The sequence below is a fragment of the Homalodisca vitripennis genome, unplaced genomic scaffold (assembly GCF_021130785.1).
Source record: "Homalodisca vitripennis isolate AUS2020 unplaced genomic scaffold, UT_GWSS_2.1 ScUCBcl_6199;HRSCAF=13295, whole genome shotgun sequence".
Classification (NCBI taxonomy): domain Eukaryota; kingdom Metazoa; phylum Arthropoda; class Insecta; order Hemiptera; family Cicadellidae; genus Homalodisca; species Homalodisca vitripennis.
The window spans coordinates 1-21,183 of record NW_025782308.1 but is presented as its reverse complement, the minus strand read 5'-3'; the positions used below and the strand labels follow the sequence as shown (position 1 = coordinate 21,183).

The following is a 21,183-nucleotide window of genomic DNA, read 5'->3' as shown; positions in this document are numbered from 1 at the left end:
GAACTTTATCTATATTAGTGACACTATTGTCACTAGGTTTTTTTTCCAGTTGTGTTAACAAATGAACATTATATGCACATTGAAGCATTTTACAATGTGAATTTTCTTCCTTGTCTGGACTAAAGATACAATATAAGGTAGTGCTACAGTCCAATACTTCCCTTTGACACTTTCATGTACATTATTCAATTGTAATATGAATTTTAAAAATCCATAGAATTTTAAGCAGTAAGCACTATTAAACTTATTACTTTTATAAAATATATTTGCTATTAGTGATGTTGCACACTTTAACATTTCATGTTATTACTGAACTGTTTTTTTTTTCAGGTAGTGTTTAAAAATAAACCATGAATGCATAACTAATGAAGCATTTATTAATGATAATTTTCTTACCTGCCTATACTAATGATATACCGTAATATGTAAAATTGCTCACATTTAAAGTCCAATTATCTTATTAGGACTGTTGTACAATGAATTTAATACGTTCGTAAACTTTTAAAAAATTAAACACAAATAAACGTCCTAATTTTATAAACTTAAGTTATACCATGAATTTATACTGTTCACTTCAGTATTTAATTTAGTCACAGAAACAGTTTCAAATAGTTTTTACAAATAAACAATGAACTCAACGCAAATGCAAATTTGGAAACGTTGATGAATTATAGTTTTAATACTAGTCTAACAAAAGATACCATATGTTATATTGCTCACATCTACTGTAGAATATCTCTCTTGGACCATTTTAATATACACATACAGTTTTACATAGAATAAGTAACATTCACAGTGTCTTTAAAAGGTAAATACTGTTAGACTTCTTACTATTATAAACCTTAATTAAACCATGAATTGATACTGTTGTCTCTGACCAGTTTCAGATAGTGTTCAGAAATAAATAATAAATGTAAAACACCTGTTAAAGCATTTATGAATAACAGTTTTCTTACTTGTCTAAACTAATGGTGGAATATGTGGTTACTGCTCATAATCACAGTTTTTTTTTCTTAGTTTAAACCATTTTCATGGATGTTATTACACAGTTATACACTGGATTAAGAATATTACTTTTAAAATAAAGTTATAACATAAAATGATACTGCTTTACTTCAGTATGTCACTTAATGCCAAAACCTAGTTTCAGGTAGGACTTACAAATAATTATTGATTGCACTTAAACAACTGAAAACACATACTATATTACTTTTCTTCTTTATCTGGGGCCAATATTTACAATAAACTATATTGCTGACATTCATAGCTCTTTTCATCTCTTTCACTACTTCCCACGAATAACCAACATGCATATACTTTTTCAAATGTAAACACTAACCCTTAACTAAAGTTAAAGAGCATACAGTTTATTTAAGCATTATATTTAGTGTCACTCACGAGTTTCAGTTACAATTTGTGAATAAATATTAAATGCACCTTAAATTGGTGTACCATTATATAATATTATTTATCTTGTAAGGACCCAAAGTAAAATATGTGATTTTGCTCACATTTACAATTCCATTCTTCTCTTTGACCATTTCCATGTACACTATTCAGTAGTAATCTGAATTTACAACATTATCAGGATCTTTATAAGGTAAACTATGATTGAACTTTTACCTTTATAAACTAAAATTATGCCCATGAAGTTTATACTGCTCACTTCAGAAATTCATTTAATACCACTGGTCAGTTTAAGGTAGTGTTTTACAAATAAATATTAATTGCACTTCAAACGTTGAAGCATTATACAATACTAATTCTCTTAATTGAAAGGACCCAAAGTAAAATATGTGATATTGCTCACATTTACAATTCCATTCCTCTCTTCGATCATTTCCATGTACACCATTCAGAAGTAATCTGAATATATAACATTAGTAGGAACTTCATAAGGTAAACTATGTTTGAACTTTTACCTTTATAAACTAAAATTATGCCATGAAGTTATACTGCTCACTTCAGAAATTCATTTAATACCACTGGTCAGTTTAAGGTAGTGTTTACAAATAAATATTAATTGCACTTCAAACGTTGAAGCATTATACAATACTAATTCTCTTAATTGAAAGGACCCAAAGTAAAATATGTGATATTGCTCACATTTACAATTCCATTCCTCTCTTCGATCATTTCCATGTACACCATTCAGAAGTAATCTGAATATATAACATTAGTAGGAACTTCATAAGGTAAACTATGTTTGAACTTTTACCTTTATAAACTAAAATTATGCCATGAAGTTATACTGCTCACTTCAGAAATTCATTTAATACCACTGGTCAGTTTCAGGTAGTATTTACAAATAAATATTAATTGCACTTCAAAACGTTGAAGCATTATACAATACTAATTATCTTAATTGAAAGGACCCAAAGTAAAATATGTGATATTGCTCACATTTACAATTCCATTCCTCTCTTTGACCATTTCCATGTACACCATTCAGTAGTAATCTGAATTTACTACATTATCAGGATCTTTATAAGGTAAACTATGTTTGAACTTTTACCTTTATAAACTAAAATTATGCCATGAGGTGATACTGCTCACTTCAGAAATTCATTTGATACCACGGGTCAGTTTCAGGTAGTGTTTACAAATAAATATTAATTGCACTTCAAAACGTTGAAGCATTATACAAAATTAATTATCTTAATTGTCAGGAACCAAAGTACAATATAAGATTTTGCTCACATTTACAATTCCATTCCTGTCTTTGACCATTTCCATGTACACCACTGAGAAGTAATCAGAATTTACAACATTATCAGGATATTTATAAGATAAACTATGATTGACCTTTTACCTTTATAAACTAAAATTATGCCATAAAGTTATACTACTCACTTCAAAACTTCATCTGATACCCCCTGTCAGTTTCAGGTAGGGGTTATAATTACAAATAAATATTAAAACCCCTTCAAAACGTTGAAGCATTACATAATATCAATTATATCAATTGTTAGGACCCAAAGTAGAATATGTGATTTTGCTCACATTTACAATTCCATTCCTCTCTTTGACCATTTCCATGTACACCATTCAGAAGTAATCTGAATATATAACATTAGTAGGACCTTTATAAGGTAAACTATGTTTGAACTTTTACCTTTATAAACTAAAATTATGCCATGAAGTTATACTGCTCACTTCAGAAATTCATTTGATACTCCGTGTCATTTTAAGGTAAGGGTACAATTAAAAATAAATATTAAATCCTCTTCAAACGTTGAAGCATTATATAATATCAATTATATCAATTGTTAGGACCCAAAGTAAAATATGTGATTTTTCTGACATTTACAATTCCATTCCTCTCTTTGACCATTTCCATGTACACCATTCTGAAGTAATCTGTATATATATATATAACAATAGTAGGAACTTCATAAGGTAATGTTAAGAATTATTACCTTCATAAACTAAAGTCATGCCATGAAGTGATAATGCTCACTTCAGAAATTCATTTGATACTCCGTGTCATTTTAAGGTAAGGGTACAATTAAAAATAAATATTACATGCACTTCAAACATTTAAGCATTATACAATATTAATGATATTAATTGTCAGGACCCAAAGTACAATATGTGATTTTGCTCACATTTACAATTCCATTCCTCTCTTTGACCATTTCCATGTGCACCATTCAGAAGTAATCTGAATATATAACATTAGTAGGAACTTTATAAGGTAAACAATGTTAAGACTTTTTACCTTCATAATCTAAAGTCATGCCATGAAGTGATACTGCTCACTTCAGAAAATTCATTTAATACCACTGGTCAGGTTCAGGTAGTATCTACAAATAAATATTAATTGCACTTCAAACGTTTGAAAGCATTATACAATACTAAATTATCTTAATTGAAAGGACCCAATGTAAAATATGTGATATTGCTCACATTTACAATTCCATTCCTCTCTTTGACCATTTCCATGTGCACCATTCAGAAGTAATCTGAAATATACAACATTAGTAGGACCTTTATAAGGTAAACAATGTTAAGAATTTTTACCTTCATAAACAAGTCATGCCATGAGGTGATACTGCTCACTTCAGATATTTTGATACCACGGGTCAGTTTCAGGTAGTGTTTACAAATAAATATTAATTGCACTTCAAACGTTGAAGCATTACACAATATTAATTATCTTAATTGTTAGGACCCAAAGTAAAATATGTGATTTTACTCACATTTTACAATTCCATTCCTGTCTTTGACCATTTCCATGTACACCACTCAGAAGTAATCAGAATTTACAACATTATCTAAACTATATATTTTCATAAAGATAAACTATATTTGACATATTACCTTTATAAAGTAAAATTATGGCATGAAGTTATACTGCTCACTTCAGAACTTCATCTTATACCCCTTGTCATTTTAAGGTAGGGGTACAATTAAAAATAAATATTAAATCCTCTTCAAACGTTGAAGTATTATATAATATTAATTTATATCAATTGTTAGGATCCAAAGTACAATATGTGATTTTGCTCACATTTACAATTCCATTCCTCTCTTTGACCATTTCCATATACACCATTCAGAAGTAATCTGAATATATAACATTAGTAGGACCTTTAAAAGGTAATGTTAAGACTTTTTACCTTCATAAACTAAAGTCATGCCATGAAGTGATACTGCTCACTTCAGAAATACATTTGATACCACTGGTCAGTTTCAGGTAGTGTTTACAAATAAATATTACATGCACTTCAAACGTTGAAGCATTATACAATATTAATTATCTTAATTGTCAGGACCCAAAGTACAATATGTGATTTTGCTCATATTTACAATTCCATTCCTGTCTTTGACCATTTCCATGTACACCACGCAGAAGTAATCAGAATTTACAACATTATCAGGATCTTTAGAAGATAAACTATGTTAAGACTATTTACCTTTATAAACTAAAATTATGTCATAAAGTTATACTGCTCACTTCAGAACTTCATCTGATACCCCCTGTCAGTTTCAGGTAGGGGTTATAATTACAAATAAATATTAAATCCCCTCAAAAGTTGAAGCATTATATAATATCAATTGTTAGGACCCAAAGTAGAATATGTGATTTTGCTCACATTTACAATTCCATTCCTCTCTTTGGCCATTTCTCACGTACATTATACAGTACTAATCTTAATATACAACATTAGAAATACATTTATAAGGTAAAACAATGTTAAGACTTTTTACCTATTAATCTGGTCAGTTTCAGGTAGTGTTTACAAATAAATATTAAATGCACATTAAAATTAGAAGCCTTGTACAAATTAATAATTTTAATTTTTTAAGACCCAACGTACAATATGTGATTTTGGTCACATTTACAATTCCCATTCCACTCTTGCCCATTTCCATGTACATTATATAGTAGTTATCTGAATATACAATATTAGCAGGACCTTTATAAGGTAAAACTATGTTAAGACTTTTTACCTTTATAAACCAAAGTCATGCTATGAAGTTATACTGCTCACTTCAGAAATTCATTTGATACCAATGTTCAGTTTCATGTAGTGATTACAAATTATTATAAATGGACTTCTAAAGTTTAAGCCTTTTTAAAACTGTCACTCATTTGACAAGACCAAAAACAAGACATGTTATTTGGTCACATTTTAAGTTTTATTAATTTAATTGGCCTTAATATTGTCTAAATAAAAATAATACATTTTTAATTGATGTAGTATATTTCAAAACTAAAACCCTCTCTTTCGTATTGATTGTGATTAATTGTGTAAGAAATAAATGTTATTTTCTTATTTCTCTATACTAAATATTTAATATGTAATACTGCTTAAATCTATGTTCTATTGATCTTTATGATTAGAGGTAAAAGGACTGTTACAGCAGTGCGTTGATTATCTGAAACAATTGGTGCAAGATGGTTTTCGTATTATCAAATTAAATAGGAACTGTACAAAAACAATTAAAAATTCAACAAATAATAAAACAGTACAAATTTAACCTAAAAAAAGTTAAACGTGTGTTTTTTTGGCCATGTTAATTGTGCAGAGCTCTATGCTGCATGAGTTCCTGCTGGCCCATCCACTCCATACCCAGTTCACCTGTAACAAATATCAATCCTGTTGGTGGTGTAATACAGTATTCATTCAGAAAATTAGCTACTGGTAATTTTTTCTATTTTAACTAAAACTCTAGCTGATGCTATCAAAGTTGGTACATAATAATTTTATTCAATCGCCTTTGTGTATTTTTTTTAAATATGATCAGCTCTTGATATCGGCCCATCTTAAATTAACTGGTTTCTAAAATGTTCTCTAATGTAAAATGAAAAAACGGCAGGAAACTTTAACTCTATGGCTGTCCCACCATTTTATATAAATTTTTTTCCTGAATGTAAATAAAAAAAACACGAAATTTTATTTGTATTGACAATTTTACTGTCTACAAATAGGTATATACATATGCTAATATATAAAAAATAAAAGCATTACAGCAAAATTTATTGCACAACGATGTTGGCATGAAGGAGTATTCCACAAAAACAGGAATGACAATAAATCTTTGTGAAACAGCTAAAAGGTTAACATTCCTAATACAAACCAGTTTTGTCATCGGATAGTTTTATAAGTTAGATGTCTAGGCTGATGTAAACATCATACTGGGCAGAAACCCCTTGCAGATGCAGAAAACAAATATAACATAACCCCTTGAAACATTACTGTATTGCTTATGAGGTTCTTAGCTGTAACTGACAACCTCTTAGTACATATAAAAAGCTTAGTTTAAATAGCTTTTTCCTTTCGTTATTTAATATTAAATATGAATAATTTAAATACCAATATGACAAGTTTTCATGTATGAATTATACTGTTTTATTCGATTAATTTTATAATTATTTATAGATTTTTTCATTAAATCTTTTCACAAAGTAAGCATAAAATAAGAGTAACATTAAGAAATACTCAGGAAATAATGAAGGAAGAATAGCTGATACAGCAAGAAGAATAGCTGCTTGCTTCCAGGTCACTGATTGAAGATCTCTGAAGATCTCCTTCACATGGAGGGACAACAGATGAGCAGTTTCAGGAAGTAAGTAAGGAATAGAAGGCAGCATCCCGGCAAGATCCTGGGCAAAGAATTTATATAAATTTCGACCACAATATTCTCGCCAGTTCACCACACTGTTCTCTAATCTAAATAATCAAATTAATGTTAACAACATGCAAGAGGTGGCACCCAAGGGCAAATTGCCGCATTTGTCGAAATCTAAAAGTATTATTATGATTAAACAGATAAGCAACTTGGGAACTCATTCTATCTTCTCATATATTTTCTTCGTGATCCCTAATTAAAACGTTATTGTCCCCTGCAACCAATTCGGCAAAATTTCCTGATGCAAACATTTAAAATTAGAGATACAATCACTCACTTACAATACATTCACGCATTTTCCATGTTGTTCTTTTACTTTTATAGTATACAATCTTCTTAATTTATGCGCTTAAAAAGTACGTACAGAAGTTAGCTCACACGCGACATCCCGCGTAGTGTCAATTTTCCCAGTAAATTCAGCAGTACTTATATGTTTTAATTGACACATTGTTATTTGCAGATAATTAAAGTAGTTTATTCTGAGACACAGTGGGTCAAACAAATCACTCAGATATTTTAGAAGATTTCCTATTGAAGAAAAATATAAAAACATATAACAGGAATTATGTTTTGATATAAATAATAGTCCTGTGAAGAATGTACAACACTCCAATATAATATTTTACTTCATAATCACTGGTATAGCAAAAAAATAAATACAATTTTATTAATTTAATACTATAAAAATTACTAAATATTTATTTCCTATAAATGAGTACAATAAGTCTGTATCGTTTCGTTCCCACGAGAATCTGCAATTACGCGACTCGCCGGAAGTTCACTATCTAATGGAATTTTCCGGTCCATGAGGGGTTTTAGAAGTGAACGCCCGAGCGCACACTGTATTTAAAAAGAAAGCACTTTTAGATCGCCTATGATATCGATCTTTCCTCCAACGTATTTAACTATGGTTAATATTTTATGAAATATTGGACTTATTTAGTATGTTTTTTTATTAAATTTTTAACAAATGCAATATCGGTCAAATAATTCCTTAAACTCTTTAGTTTACAAGGTGTAGATTGTACAAATTCTCATAAGTGTGTACTCCAATAATAAATTCGAGATACTTGAGGATGGTGTATCTAAATAGTTAAACTTAGTAAATGAATACTGGACCTAAGAAATAATTTTTAAGGTGGTTACTGAATCTCTACATCAAATATTGTTTTTTTTAAAATAATGTACATCTTGGATTATGCTTATGTTTAAAATGTATAGCCAAACTCCTTGTAGACCATCCACCATTAGATGTAAAGACTTACCTTAAAAAACTATTTCTTTATTTCAGGGGCAACATGACAAAAAATGATAGTCACTTCAAAAACGTAGGCGCAGTAATTATGCACCAAGTTTTATTGTTTTACCCGTAATCCTTAGGGGTAAATCAAGCTTATCAAGAACCCTTTTTACAACCTCTTTGTGGTGTGGTTTGTGTTTGGAATGCAATTGGAAAAGAAATTTCTCCACGGTGTCCTTTACAAAAATAAAGTTGTATATAATCTGTTGAGAAATATAAATAAAATTTATCTGAAACTAATTTCACCAAAACCCAATAAAACATAGGCTACGAAAATAACTAAAAAGCGTTATTCGAGGCCGCCAGTCTGTAACCTTAATATTAGTGTACCCACACATTTGCTAAAAGCAGTAGCCTAAATAAAATTTGGTTTCAAAAAGCTATTGTAAAATTCCCCTACCAGCATAGTTTGAAGTAGGTAGATTTTGCGACAAATGAATTACGTATTAATAATTGCATACATGATCTATGTGATAATATCCTAAAAATCATTCATAAGATAATTTTTCAAAAACTTAACTGTATATTTTAATAATAGTTTATCAGATTACACAATATTTTGATGTTATTTGAAAATACTAATTAAGTTATGGTGTATCGAAAATGTATAAATACGTTCTACACTAAAACTGTAGCGTTCCACAATTGTTCTATTTGCAGCAAATTACAAATTTATATATTAAAAAAAAATAATTTTGTTTCACGTTGTAACTGTTTTTCCATTGCATTAATAAAAATTGCGTTAATATCTCCGTAAAGAAATAAATAGGTAGACCTTTTACAATTACCCTAACAGGAACACCCTTTTTATTTTGATATCGTTACTTCAATGTATGTTTCCAATATCAAAAATTTCTTCATTCCCTGTTCATAATTTTTAATCTTGATTTACAAATAGGCAACATAATATGCTTAATATGTACAAGACAACATATTGGGCAGATTGGTCAAGAAAAGGCCGACCACACGGTGTTATTAACAGGGCCCCAGGGCCGTTAAGTTCTTAAATTAAGTTTTTATACACCTGAAAGAAGATGGTAGAATTAAAATGCTTTGAGATGTGGTGATAAACTTTTTGAAACATTATTACAATGCGAAATGTCTGAAATTGTATCATCCTTTCAAATCAATCATCATACATAACCAAATTTAAAACAAGTTTAATACTTCCTTTGAATTCATTGCAACCTTAAATACACTGCAAATTCTTTTTGAATTACTTCAGTAACTACTCATGGCTTTTTATTAAAGCTAAAAATTTGCTAGGATTTTTATAAAACAATACATTTTTGTAGTATGTCCCCAAAAATAACCAATCATTCCATTTAAACATAATTCCAATAAAAACTTTATAATCTTATTTATTAATTTCTTTTGGTTTGGATTGCTTTTGTATTATTACAGAGAAACAGGTATTTTAAATTTGTAGATTGTGTTGACTTATCACTTATCTTTTTATAAAGGTTTTGAAAATGTAAAGTATTTATTTTTAAATGTTACAAGGAAAAGAAACTGTTATAAAATGCAAATTTTCCTAAAAGTATCTATTATACATTTAAAATTAGTACTAAATATTAATAAAGCAATACTTTTCTAATAAGGTTTATTTTTTGGAATGAGGCCTTTCGAAACCAAAAGTTTAATGAAATAATAACCGGTGGTCATTAAATAAATGTTTATACTGGCTGAAATGTTTCTAACATTCTTGTTTAAGCATATTTACACTATACGGTATTTTAATATTAATTTTAATTAAACTAATGTAATTATTTATTTGTGCTCGTTATGAAACCTTCTTTGGTTTTGAAAGACCTCGTCCAAAAAATAAACCTTTTTGGAAAATTATTGTTTTATTAAAATTTGGTACTATTTTAAACTTATTTCCTTAATGGCTCCAAGACTCTTCAATCTATTAGACACATTTTTAAAACTATTAGTCCTTTTACTAACTTTAAAATATTAAATAACGAAAGAGTAAGTCTGACCACATATTAAAATTTCCATGTTTATTGTACTGAAATTTGTTTACAAATCTGTTAAGTATCTATAAATTGAGCCTAGTACTAAGTTATATTGGGCCTTGACATAAATTAACTTTTACATTTATTAATTAAATACATTTATCTTACTACACTAAGATTAAAAATGAATAATTTACTTACCTTGAGATGACCGGACGCTGTAAGTACCAAAAGAATCCTTGAATCTCATGACGCCACTGTGAAATTTTAGTTGAACGTTTTCCCATCTCGTCGGGTAAGGTCGCCAGACCACAGGCAGGTTGAAGTCAACAGCGATTAACCAAAACAAGCCTCACCCAACCGTGGTTTGTAACCGCGCTAATAACTGCAACCCAACTATCACAACACAATCGCGCTCGGGCTCTACGACCTACAGAGTACCGACTGGACTGACTGACTGTGACTGGTGACTGCTCAACACAGCTAATGCCAGCGCTGTCACCTCACTAAAACCTGCGCGTGCCCTACTGCGCGTTTGAAAAGATATCCTCCATTTCTCTCTCAGTCCCTTTAACTCCGAGATAAGATAATTTCTTGTCTCTCCAGTCAATCTGTGGGTTTAAATGAAACTCATTGTTAATTATTTGTAATAACTTTTCCTTCTATAAAGAATGGCTATTTTGCGTACCTTTTATATGCTATATTCCATGTTTGACAAGAATTCTAAGTAAAGCACTCCATTTTTCGTAAACTATTATTCTATTACTTCTGTAAAAATTACATTTTATACCCTTATTAGCTTAATATGACTACAAAGTATTTATTTATGTATGATTATTGCCTGTGGTAAAACACTATTGTGTGTGGTTATTGTCATATGAAAATCTGATTCATCGCATATCTGACTACACAAATTGTAGATTCACAGCCCCATATTTTCACAGCATTTAAAATAACCACAGCCTTAATTAATTATGTCCTTGATATCATCAAAGGTAATTTAAGAATAATCAGGCTTTCCCTACAAACTTCATTTAATCTGTTTTATTGACAATGTAATATAACTTGAGTATAAAATCTCTCAGGGAGTTGTATACTACGTGCCCTTTCGTCGTCAGGTGTTAGGTATATTCCACATTGATGTAAGTGAAATTATTTCATTAAAAAGATAAATGTGTCATTCTTCTGCCAATTTCTGGTATGTATGATACAAAATACAATAATGAACAAAACATAAACAAATGTAATAATAAACTAACATAACAAAAATTAATATTTTTATCTGTCTCATTATAGAAATATTGGGTCTTTTGTAGAAGAGGACCACCAGTCTTGATTTTCTATGGATACAGGACCACCAAATCCACATTGTACACTCAGTATATATGTATTGGACAAAATTTTAACACATTTTAAAGAAAACAAAAATTAATTATGTTACAAAAACTATTAAGTGTTTTATTCTTGTGGAGGCCAGAATAGGTTCATGTCCCGCCAGATAGCTTGAAACAGATCGTCATAAGACTCTTCAAACAATATGCCATTGCTATAGAACATATTTCAAGGACTGGTGGCCCTCTTCTACAAAAGACCCGAAATATTTATTTATCGTGTAGACTATGGTATTTAGATCCAATGCAAAAGCAGTGGCGCATCAAGAAATGTACTCTGAAGGGTGCCTTGAAAATAGTAGAGTAGAGGGTATAAAAAACTCGATATCAGTGGGGCCCAGCCACCCCTGGGGAAAGGTTTGAAACATTAGGTCCTAAAAATTAATATTCTATAGTACTTCTCAACTAATAAGAGGAGGGGTAAAATATCAGCTCAGAGCATAAAGTTTTTCAATAAAACCTCTCTACCACCAATCACCATGAAGCTTATATAAGAATACATCTTCTACTACAAGTACAGTTTTTAATATGAAGTATAAAATTTGACTAAAAACAAAAATTGAATCATAAAATTAACAAGATACTTAACAAAATATAGTTCAGTATAATCACTAAACAAGAGCAATGCTGCATCTTATGACTTCGGATCAAAAAGTATAAATACCCGAATCTGAGGGATGAGTGAACGTGATTCTATGATAAAAAATTACTGGGATATGAATCTAACATATAAGTACTCTTATATAGAGGATATATTTACTAAGAATATAATAACATACGTATTTTTGAGACATAAAAATTAGGAATTTTGTGTTTTTACTGCTGCTGAGCCGTTGACGTCCACTGCATGCATTGTGCAAAAACGCAACAGACGCTCTGTGATTAACAAAATTATGGACATTTAAAACATGAAACTTCAAGTTTAAATATTATTTACAAAGCTCGGCATTTCTTTAGTTTTGGTTGTCCAATTCTGGGGTTTCTTACACAAAGTTGTGCCAGAAACACGTTATAGCGATCGGTAATTAAATATCGAAATAAGTAACGAGATCGTAATAAGTAGGCAATCATTAACCTATACTTCGCCGTCTCTCTCCTCAAATCACTGGGGGACGTTTGCGACAGAGGTTGGTGCTGATAGGTACTTCTCAACCCCTATGGGCTGCACATGAACTTCATTCCAAAAGGAATATTAAGCGCAAGTTAGTATTTAATAAAATATCAAAACAAATTCAAACAAAAACATTAATTATGATAAAATATGTTCTTTACGAATATAAATTTATAATATATATTAATTATATAATATATATATATATAATATATATATATATATACACACACATATAGAATATTATTATCAATAGGGGGGGCGGGGTTTAAAACTTTCAAAACTCACCCCTAGATATGCCTACATCTCTTACTGATGCTAGCACGAATGAAATAAAAATATAACACGCTAATTCATCAACACGTTTGTTTACTTATAAAATCAACGAAAGACAGAAAGATTTAATGTTTTCTCATCAAAACTGTAGTTTTAATCTCTAAGAACCCGTACATCAGAGCAAATACGATGTTGTTGTGTTTCCCGACTCACAAGAAATTCTTAAGTTGGATAGTGAGTCCCAGCTATGACAGTCCGTAGGCTCAACAGTTGTGCGCTGTAAGCACAGCGGGGACTATCTGGGAAGAGTGACAATTTTTGACACCTCGAACTGGCCCGACCATTGATGTATAAACACACTACCTGGATTGTGCAACTCTCTGGCTGCAGTTTCGGCTCTGAAAACGATCCGCCACCCTTCCGCGGTTTGTCAGCCTAGGGAAGGAGGAGAAAACAATGACACTCTAGGTCGAACGTCGCGCCAGCTCTTCGCTCCACCTGCCTCTTTTTATATCAATGTCAGTTTATGAAGCCATTGATTATACTGTACCAGGCTGTGCATTTAAATGCTGTTGTTTAATTAATGAACTAACAATAACAATTGCCCGCGCTTCGCACGCAACTTCATTCATTGGGTTTTTGCACCTGTCATGAGCATTTCTGGTTCGAATGAATTATATTTCCAAAGCCTTCTCTTCTTCCCACGATGAAGAAAATACATTAAAAACTGTATATTTATGGTCATTATATTGTGTTTTGAAACCGTACATCGCCGCTCGCACACCCACAGCAAAACCATCAGGGAAGCGCGCGCCCCATGGTGGCGAACGGGATGCCGGATCAAAACAAACTAGGTAAAAAAAGAACACCGTGGTCAGTATACTCAGGTTCATTTTACTAAGACACCGCATAGGCCTATCCAGTCAAAATAAATATATATTAAATATATAAAAAAATATATATATAATATATATATATATATACTATAAATAAAAAAAAATAAAAAGTGCCTGCAGTAGTATACCTCAAACAATCCTCGTCAGGTGCACCTACATACAAAAATTAGAAACGCCATAATTTGAAACAAGAAATGCCAATTCCACCCGGTATCCTTCGGCTAAGGGCGGGCTCCTAATGAAATCCAAGAAATAACTAAATAATATCTAAAACTAACTTAAAATTAAATAAACAAAATATAAAACTATATAAATGGCAACAATAACAATAACAAATAAATAAAGAATATGAGCAGAGGTATCACAGATGTTGACTAGTAGCAATGTCCATCATGGGATGGTCCCGTCCTTCAGCAGGAGCGCAAAAGCGAAGGTTTCTCTGCGACCACGCATGATGGAAGAGATGACAGCAGAAAATCAACTCATCTCCTGGACCTCATCAGTGAAGGGGCCGTAAACTTAGCCGGCACATGTCAGAAGGAGAACAGCTCCGCAAAACTAACAAACACTTTAATTAAACTAAAATAATGAACTTGGAGCTAACTCCTAAACTTGTACATCCACGGCTCGGGGAGTCTTTGCCACTCTAAACCGGGAAAGGCCAAAACGCCTTCAAATGGTCAGTGGCCTCTGCAGCCAATAAACCACCAACACACACATACACTATATAAAACACACATGAGCCGGGAGATATAAGGTATTGAACCGGCACAGACTCCCCCCCCAAAAGGAGGAACGTCCCCTCTGTTAATTTTACTTCAAAATGAAGAACCAAACGAAATGCCTCTCCCCCAATGGGTTGAAGAATTATAAACCGGAAACCCGTGAAGTCTGCAGAAGGTAAAACCAAGAAAATCCAGATTGGAGGCAAGAAATGCCCCTCCAAGAGTTTGCGTGGGTACAAAAGAAGAAAAAACAGGAACCATGATCAGGAGAAGTAGGAGCAGAGGTGATCAGGTCCTCTGACCTAAAAAACCCACCCTCCCGCACAGACTAAAGAGAAATCAACGGATGACTCCTGGCAAGGCTTCAGATGGGTATATGTGCGCCTTCCTGAAAATCTTCCCGGACTGAGGATCTCCCAGTCGGGCAGTCACCGGAGTCAGAAACTTCAAGATGCGGTGGGGGACCAGTCCCACCTGTAGCAAAGTTTAGCAGCTCTTTTATCCACAGCCGAACTGACTGGGTGAGCCTTGCAGTAAACTAGATCCCCCACCTGGAAGGGATTGGCAATACGACCTCGGTTGTACTTCCTCCTTACTAACTCCCTAGCCCGAATGAGATTCCGCCTGGCTGCCTCCCCAAGTGGCTTTCACATTGGGAGTACCAGGTAGGTGGCAGAAGATCGCTAATTTTCCAAAGGTTCGCCAAAGGGTTGTTTGGCGGAAAGCCAAAATAATAACTCGAAAGGTACCGCGGCCTTGTGACTTTCATGCTGGGCCGTATTAAAGGCGAAAATTGGATCCCAAGGTAGTTGTTGAGATCCCAGGTGGTCTGATTTTTCCGCATGAAAGGCAATGAGAGCAGATCGAAGATTGCGATTAAACCGTTCGGCGTGAGAAGGCTGAGGATAGAAAGGGGAAGTAGTCACATGGCGGATTCCGTGCCCAAAGCACATTCTCTTTTAAAGATATTGGAGACAAACTGTGAACCATTATCGGAAACTAAGGTGGCGGGGATTCAAAAGTGTTGAAAAAAAATGGTTTACGGAAGTGCTTGCACCGTGAGCTGCGCGAGTAGCACTCCGCAATGGGAACAACCAAACAAACTTGGAGAGAAGGCATCCACACAAACAAGTAGGAACTTATTTCCGGACTTGCTACGCGGGGAGAGGTCCCAACACATAGTCAATGAAAACCTTCTCCAAAGGTTTTTCCGCCACCTCAGATGACAAAAGATCCAACTTGGTATTTTTGAGCGGGTTTGCTTAGCGAGCACAGTTCACAAGAACGTACTCGAGCTGCAATATCCCGGTCCATACCTTTCCAGATGAACTGATCCCTAATCTTCGGCGATGGTCCTCATATGAATTCCTAGATGTCCGGCCCACAGGAGAAGAATTGAAAATACTGAAAGACCATCGGTACAAGAAAGCTTGGCAGCACTAACTTAGGTTTTTCTCCCTCCGCTGCTTGTCACGGCAGCATAGAGTCACCACTCGGTACAGAAAATAAGGAGGGTGGGCACCTCCGTTTTTAAGCTCATTGATGATAGCAGTCAGCTCGGGATCCTTAAGTTGGTGTGGAACAATGTCCGAAAATGCCAGAGGAAAGTCTAGGAGCACGCCACAACATGGCGGCTTCTGATAAATTCTGGTGGTCGTTGGGTAAGTGATTACATGCGTGACAGAGTGTCCGGCTATGATATTTTGGGTGCCTCGCACGTGCTGCACTGTTGAACTTAAGGGCAGAAATTTTGGACTACCCAGCGACCAATCTTCCCGAGCTGACGGGGGTGGGCCACAAGGAGCCAAGAAAGTGCCTGGTTGTCGATTTCCAACAAAAATTCTCTTATGTTCTAGGTAACGCCTGAACTTATTAATTCCAAACACGACAGCCAAACATTCACAGCTCATAAACAGAAACAACTCTTCTTCTCACAAGGGGGTTAAACGTGCGTGAAGCATAAGCTATGGTCTGCCGGATACCATCTATCTTCTAGTGTGATAAAACAGACAGCAGCAACGGCTAAGGAGGAAGCATCAGTTTGCAAGACGAACTTACGACTGAAATCAGGCATAGCCAAGACTGGAGGCTGCACTCACTGCCTCTTTCAGCAGCTTGCTCAAAAGCAGTCTGTTGCGCTTCACCCCACTCAAACTTGGCACCCTTTTTTACCTAAGAGAGTTCAGAGGGGGCCGCCACTTCAGCAACATTGGGGGATGAAACGACGATAAAAATTTATCATTCCCACAAAACGGGCAATCCCCTTGCATGCATCCTTAGGAGGAAGGAAACTCCCTGATTGGCCTGGGTTCTCTCTGGATTCAATACAAACACCTCGAGAAGAGACAAGATGACCCAGAAACGATATTTCAGGCTGAGCAAAACTCACCTTTTCAGGATTGACGGTAAGGCCAGACTCTCGCAGCCTAGTTAGAACTTCCTCTAGATGAGTCAAGTGCTCCTCATAACTCTCACTGTACACAAGCAGGTCATCCAGATAGTTGAACACGAACCTTAAATTTGACATCATGAAAGATAGGAATCCAGGAGTCTGGTGAGTGTTTTGGGCCCCCACAGCCAAGCCCATTGGCACTCGGGTGAACTGGTACAAATTCCCAAGGCACACAAAAGGCAGTGAGAGGTCGAGACTCGTGTTTTAGAGGAATCTGATGATATGCCTGATTAAGATCAAAAATGGAGAAAATACTTGGCCTTACCAAACCAGTCGAAAGCAGAATGCAAATCGGGGAGAGGCACGGAGTTAATTTCTTATCTGAGCATTGAGCTTTCGATAATCCAGGGACCAATCTGGGACTTCCCATTAGGTTTTCCGGCACTAGAAACGCTGGACTGGAAAAATTTTTGAAGCAAGACGGCTCGATTACCCCACTCTTAAGTAAATCATCAATCATATTTCTCAGAATTTCCATCTTGGGCGGAGCAAGTTTTATATGGATGGGAACGTACAGGACGGGCTGTGTCTGTAAGACGAATCTCGTATTCCAAGAGATTGGTCGTGCCCAGTTTGTCAGTTAGGACTTCAGGAAAAACTGGAACAAATCTGCCTTATGTCCTCAGCCTCTTTCGGCGTAAGATGTCCTAGTATTGGTCAGGAGGAGTCAAGCTCTTATCTTCCATCTCTAAGGCAGCCAGTCCCCACGAGGAGACTCGACCATCTGAAAAAGGGAACGGAGCACCCGCCTGGCGAAAGCAAAGAAAACATGACTGGAGGCCAAATCCAAAATCATGCCAGTTTTTCCGATTAAAATAAAATCTGCTCCCAAGATGAAAGGAAAAGTTCAGGTCCTTAGCCACCAAAAAGCTCCAATCCCAAGAGAAATAATTAATTTTGATGTGAATCTGGGCACTACAGATAATGGGTAAAGTGTGTGCGTGAAGCAGTCCAGCAGATAAGTGAACTAGGCTCAACCTGCCGTATTAGCCCAGAGGATTTTAGATCTTCAAAAAACGACAAAAGAAATCAGGCTGCGTGCTGACCCAGAATCAACCAGGGCCTTCTGCACCACATTCCCCACAAGTACATCCAGTTGTGGGCAGGTTGAGCGGGCAGCCCTTACTCCCTGCGCAGCCAGAGCAGGCAACCTCCCCTCTCGGCCCAACGATGATAACTGTTCCCAAGTCTATCTATTCTTTCTGTTTTCTTTCTGTTCTGCATTAAACCAGCTACCCTTTTACCATCAAAATCAGGTACATATTTGGCCCTCAAAATTACCTTTTACGGCACGAGTCGGGCTTACTCGTCCGCAAGCTTACTAGTTTTTTTTATTAAGTGGACAAAACGGTCTAATATGTCCCACTTGCTTGCAGCCATAACAGGTAGGAGGCTGCCTACGGGAAGGAGCAGCTGCTGGCTCAGACTGCCACCGGGAGCATGGACCGGCCCCCGGAGGCAAGTGAGGAAGATGCCTCGACATGGCCTCCCTTTGATCATCCGCATCCTGAACCCCTCTAGAGATGATGGAGAGGCGGTCCAAATCCGCCAAAAGATTCGGGGACGGCTACAAAAAATCAAACGGGAGCGTTCTTCAGGTTTTAATGCCCTCCAAAATAAGGCTCACCAACTCCGCTTCGCTCAAGCTCAAGCGCAAACACCCGGGGGCTACATCCCGTATCTCCCCGACAAAATGGCTCAACGTCTCGTCTGGTTGCCTGAGGACGGTAAACGCGTTCCACCCGCAAGCGCTCCCTAACCCTAGCAGGTGAGTACAAAGAAACTCCAAGATTCTCGGCGTGGAACTTGGTCAAAGGTGGCACCTCTCTTAAGGCAGTCTAGAAGGCGATCAAAAGCGGCCTTAAAGGGAAAACTGCGCTAAAATCTGCATAAGCATGGCATCTGTCATCATACCAGGAAATTCTCTTAGCTTAAAAAAACTTCCAGAAGGAAATGGATAAGTAAAATTAGTGTCAAGCCCATCAAACTCTGGGGAAGAAAGTGTTGTAAAACACACCCCAAAGGATTGGGGGCAGTTTGCCAAAGCTAGAAAAGGGAAGGCAACAATATAGATGATGCCTCACCACTACCCATCGGAGACATAGTAACTCTGGGAGGTCTCGAAAGAAAGAGCCGGTGGAATGGTTAGCAAAAGTAATGGTAGTTGGGAACCTTCGTTGGAGAGTGACAGCGGTAAATAGTACCCCCCTTCTCTTTCACCGAGCGCACCTCACTCAAACCATCTAAGGGCTTGTTTTAATTTTATTACCTGGCCCGAAAAAGCCCAACTTTTAATATCAGAGTTTAAACTAGGAGCTGACATAAGTAAAACTATTCTGTCACGCCCAATGTAAAAGCTGAGATGCCAATCTAGCCTTTGCTGACCCGGACATGGGAAGGTGACTCAAAAAATAATATCGTCTTCTAATTTCCTCCATGCGGGTTTTACAAAACTCAAATTCTGTGTTAATTTGGAAATTCTGCATTCCAGCTGCGGTCCAACGCTATACAAAGCCCGTAATTGAGCTCTTAATGCCCTCACATCTCCCACGGGCTTCTGTCTCTCGGCCAGGACCTCAAAAACCCAACTCGGGCTTGCGTAGATGTTCAAGCACCAGGGAAAACGCCATACCAAACAATTAAATGACAAATAAATACCACAATAAACAACAAAGCGTACGCAACAATTACTTAGTAACCTAAGTGGACTCAACTCACAAAAGGCTTACACTGACGATGTCCAAGGTGAAGAAACTTAATACCCGCTACCTAATAGAAGGATACCCTGCAAATATACACTAACCACAACCTACAAACACAGAGAGAAGCAATAAATATATCAAAACAACACAATTTGATAGGGGAGAAGTAGAGTACAGGTTTAGATAAATTTAGCGGTTAAGCAATTTAGAGTCCCTTGCTCCTGCAAAGCGGTAAGTCTGTGCAGGGAAGCAAGACACTAAACCAATTTCACCCGGGTATCCTGTGCTAGGGCGAGCTCCTAATGAAAAAAAAAATTTGTGTACTCTAACCCTCCCCCAACCTAACACTAACCTACACCAACAAACAAAACTCAAAACCAGAACTGAGAGACAGCTTGAGAGAGCAGCTAACCACGCTCTGCTACCATTGAAACCGTACATCGCCGCTCGCACACCCACAGCAAACCATCAGGAAGCGCAGCGCCCATGGTGGCGAACGGGATGGCCGGATCAACAACAAATATAGGTAAAAAAAGAAACACCGTGGTCAGTATACTCAGGTTCATTTACTAAGACACCGCATAGGCCTAATCCCAGTCCAAAAATAAATAAATATATATATATATAATATATATTATATATATATATATAATATATATATATACCTATAAATAAAAAAAAAAATAAAAAAGTGCCTGCAGTAGTATACCTCAAACAATCCTCGTCAGGTGCACCTGCATACCAAAAATTAGAAACGCCATAATTGTAAACAAGAAATGCCAATTCCACCCGGAACCTTCGGCTCAAATAAGGGGCGGGCTTCCTAATGAAATCCAAGAATAACTAATTTAATATCTAAAACTAACTTAAAATTAAATAACAAAAATATATATAAACTATATAAATGGCCAACAATAACAATAACAAATAAAATAAAGAATATGAGCAGGGTTAATCACAGATTGTTGGACTAGTAGCAATGTCCCCATCATGGTGGCCGTTCCTTCAGCAGAGCGCAAAAGCGGAAGGTTCTCTGCGACCACGCATGATGGAGTAGATGACAGCAGAAAATCAACTCATCCCTGGACCTCATCAGTGAGGGGGCCCGTAAACTTAGGCCCGCACATGTCAAGAAGGCGAACAGCTCCGCAAAACTAACAAACACTTAATTAAACTAAAATATAACTTGGGGGGTATCCAACTTGTTTTAAACCCCGGGTCGGGGCTTT

At 35.4% G+C, this 21,183-nt stretch overlaps 1 long non-coding RNA gene across 1 annotated transcript; it reads right to left on the bottom strand.

Moving 5' to 3' along the window:
• Positions 1 to 6,018: 6,018 nt before the first annotated feature.
• LOC124373704 lies at positions 6,019 to 10,629 on the bottom strand. The gene is made up of 3 exons (XR_006923463.1): positions 10,603 to 10,629; positions 6,951 to 7,114; positions 6,019 to 6,089 (listed from the first exon to the last, which is right to left on the bottom strand). It is a non-coding gene; the product is annotated as an uncharacterized LOC124373704 (long non-coding RNA).
• Between the last annotated feature and the right edge of the window lie 10,554 nt (positions 10,630 to 21,183).